The sequence below is a fragment of the Neomonachus schauinslandi genome, chromosome 15 (assembly GCF_002201575.2).
Source record: "Neomonachus schauinslandi chromosome 15, ASM220157v2, whole genome shotgun sequence".
Classification (NCBI taxonomy): Eukaryota; Metazoa; Chordata; class Mammalia; order Carnivora; family Phocidae; genus Neomonachus; species Neomonachus schauinslandi.
Window position 1 is genome coordinate 31,666,665 of NC_058417.1, and position 4,230 is coordinate 31,670,894.

The following is a 4,230-nucleotide window of genomic DNA, read 5'->3' on the forward strand; positions in this document are numbered from 1 at the left end:
GGTGTGTTGTTCGCTCGGGTGGGGGGGGGGGGGGGGGGGGGGGGGGGGGGGGCGCTAGGTGAAAGGGAGGCGGGGGAGGAGGGTTTGTCATGTTCCTGTTTCTAGGTACAAAGACAGCTGGGATAGGAAAATTGTTCTCTGCCACCGAGTACATAGGGGTCGGAGTTAGGAGTCAGGTATGTGTTCCGTGAACATTTGTGCTTAAGCTTTAGGACTATCCATTCTCCCCTGCAGTCTTGACCTGCAGCGTCAAAGCTAAGTGCTTCAGTTTGAGAACCAGTGAATGTTCCCTTAAACTTCAGCCCTCCAGTGATCAGCAGAACAAGTGAAGGCAGAGCAGTCTGCAAATCACAGGCTTCTAAGGACAGGATCCCAGAGAAACTCCCTCAAACCTGCCATCCTTCTTCCGGCCCGCACCCCCTCCGAAACTCGCTTAACTTTAACAGTCACATCTTAAAGTTATTCCTGTTTGATGGGATTTCTCATTACAAAATCAAAATGAGTTGAATATAGTGGGTTCTTGTGGTAATTTGCTAATATGGCACTTCCTTTGGTACAGCATCTGGGGTTGCAAACACAAAGTGTTGATCACATTCCAGGTGGCTCTGATAGCTATAAAGTGAGTTTTATTGCATTGCAGACACCACCATTTTTGAGATTATTTCAATAATTACCTTTCTAAATTCCTTCAGTAATTACACTACTGGCCTCATTATCCATAATTTGGAGAGAAAGGAAGGACTGTTGGTGGAAAGAGAGAATTCATCTTATACCCTACCCCATCCCAAAACGTGTGTGTGTGTGTGTGTGTGTCCTTTAGAAGTTGTTAAGGTGGGCTGAGTGGGATGGTCAGGGGAAATGGAAAGGCAGCTAAGATGATGAGAGGCAACCATATATTTTGGCAAGATTGCAGATTTTTTTTTCTGTAGGATGATTTGCTTGCAAAAAAAAAAAATTGACATCAACTGCTAGATAGGCCAACATGAAGATTAAGGTGACATTTTCTTTTCTTCCCACATATCACACTGTCTTTTGGTAAATGTGATGGTAATTTCAGTGACAGCCCCAAAGTAGGATGAAGTAGCCTGGTGTCTGTACAACCCTCCTTAGGACCAAGGGGACATTTTGGAAACAAATTCTTGTTATAAACTGACTTCTTTTTAATGGAAAGTTCCTCTCTTCTGTAAATTAGTAAAGCTTAGATTTTGGAAAGAAGGTGTGGGAGGGGGGATATTGGATAAATTGGATGAGTATGTGGTGCTCATTTCAGGGGGATGTTGAATGCCAGTGGAGGGAGGGGAGAAAGGGCTTTATCCAACTGTCTTTTTATTATTATTAATTTTTTATTTGCTAAATTCTCAATATTTAAAGTTGTGCTTGAAATCAGTTTTTGGTTTCCTTTTGCCAAGGACATTATGGAAATGTCCCTAATCCCTCTATTTTTCATTAAGTTAAATTAACCTTTTAAAAAAAATTTGCTGCTGTCAAGTTTTTAATATAGATATTATATCTATCTATCTATACCTTTATCTTTATCTTTGAAAAAGTGTGGTCTCTCTCAATATTATGCAAACTCTAGCTCTTCCTGGTTAGGCACATTTTTATACATAAGCCAGTGATTTTTTTTTTTTAATAGATGACAAGGTCCAGAGTGGTCGTGTAAAATTCAGAGACTAAAGTTTATTTTGCTGTCCAGCATACCCATAAAGGTCTTTCTAGCTATTTCAGGGCCTTCCCCCCTCTTTAGTTCTCATCTCTTGAATATCCCACGTTTCCATGGTTTATTATTATATATATATATATATATATATATATATGAATGTATATATGGAGAAAGGGAGAGTGAGAGAGTGCACTCTTAGGTATTTTTAATTGTTCTTAGATGTTCTAACATCTAACACTGACTTCTCCATCCTCCTCAGCCCATCCTAATTTGGAGTGAGATAGTCCTTTCCTCACCTCTAGAATTCTTCTGTAACCATGACATCTTTTAATATCCCAACCAGTTATAACCCTATTTCCTTGGCCATCCTCATCCAGTCAGGGACTCCAGTCGATTTCTCATGAGGCTCTCAGAGTTATCCTGACAGCTAATTCTGTAATACTTAGCTGCTTACAAACATTTCCATAGCTCTCCATCATCCTAATTGATACAGTACAAATTCCATTCAAGGGCACATGGTACACATTGCCATCTTGCCTGCCTTCTCATCCTCAAGCTTTACCACTGTCCACACTTAGTCTAAAATTGAGCCATACTGAAGAATTTGAGGTCCTTCCATCAAAGTATCACCCTAGTGATTCTGATGCAGGAAATATGAGGTGGGGTCAAGAATTTGCATGTCTAACAAGTTCCAAAGTGATGCTGATGCTACTGGTTCTGGGAACACACACCTTGAAAATTACTGCTTTAGCTCTCGGGCCACAGTAGTCTCTCTGTACCTCCTCCTTTCCTTGACCTCTTTAATACCTATCTCAAATATCACTACCTCTGGAAATGTTTCTCTGACCTTGTTGACAATACTCAGGCAAAATAACATTAAATGGATATATCCCTTCCTAAGAAATAGTATCTAGTACTGGTTGGGTTTATTTGATCAGGGGGACTCAAAAGCTTCATTTTCAAGAGCAACTACAAAAAAGAATTCTCATAGGTAAATATAATAATCTGTAGAGCATCATTTGAGTGCTTTTACAATTTAGATAATCTGAAACTACATTTGCAGCATGGTCTTTTTTATCTATTAATACAAAATTCAGAATTCAGTCACTATCAACATAACCTTCTCATTTCATGGAAACAGTCCATCTCAGAAAACACTGTGAATCTCTATTAATGAGATAAATACAGCATTTTCTTTTTTTTTAATTTAAAAATTTTTTTTAAATTATGTTATGTTACTCACCATACATTACATCATTAGTTTTTGATGTAGTGTTCCATGATTCATTGTTTGCATATAACAGCTGGTGCTCCATGCAGAGCATGCCCTCTTTAATACCCATCACCAGGCTAACCCATCCTCCCACCCCCCTCCCCTCTAGAACCCTGTTTGTTTTTCAGAGTCCATCATCTCTCATGGTTCATCTCCCCCTCTGATTTCCCCCCCTTCATTCTTCCCCTCCTGCTATCTTCTTCTTTTTTTTCTTAACATATATTGCATTATATGTTTCAAAGGTACAGATCTGTGATTCAACAGTCTTGCACAATTCACAGCACTCACCATAGCACATACACTCCCCAGTGTCTATCACCCAGCCACCCCATCCCTTCCACCCCCCACCACTCTAGCAACCCTCAGTTTGTTTCCTGAGATTAAGAATTCCTCATATCAGTGAGGTCACATGTATCATATGACTTATTTTGCTCAGCCTAATGCCCTCCAGTTCCATCCACATCATTGCAAATGGCAAGATTTCATTCCTTTTGATGGCTGCATAATATTCCATTGTATATATATACCACCTCTTCTTTATCCATTCATCTGTCGATGGACATCTTGGCTCTTTCCACAGTTTGGCTATTGTGGACATTGCTGCTATAAACATCAGGGTGCATGTACCCCTTTGGATCCCTACCTTCGTATCTTTGGGGTAAATACCCAGTAGTGCAATTGCTGGGTCGTACAGTAGCTCTATTTTCAACTTTTTGAGGAACCTCCATACTGTTTTCCAGAGTGGCTGCACCAGCTTGCATTCCCACCAACAGTGTAGGAGGGTTCCCCTTTCTCCGAATCCCCACCAACATCCGTTGTTTCCTGACTTGTTAATTTTAGCCATTCTGACTGGTGTGAGATGGTATCTCATTGAGGTTTTGATTTGGATTTCCCTGATGCCGAGCGATGTTGAGCACTTTTTCATGTGTCTGTTGGCCATTTGGATGTCTTCTTTGGAAAAACGTCTGTTCATGTCTTCTGCCCATTTCCTGATTGGATCATTTGTTCTTTGGGTGTTGAGTTCGATAAGTTCTTTATAGATTTTGGATACTAGCCCTTTATCTGATATGTCACTTGCAAATATCTTCTCCCATTCTGTCGGTTGTCTTTTGGTTTTGTTGACTGTTGCTTTTGCAGTGCAAAAGCTTTTTATCTTGATGAAGTCCCAATAGTTCATTTTTGCCCTTGCTTCCCTTGCCTTTGGCGATGTTTCTAGGAAGAAGTTGCTGTGGCTGAGGTTGAAGAGGTTGCTGCCTGTGTTCTCCTTTAGGATTTTGATGGACTCCTGTCTTAC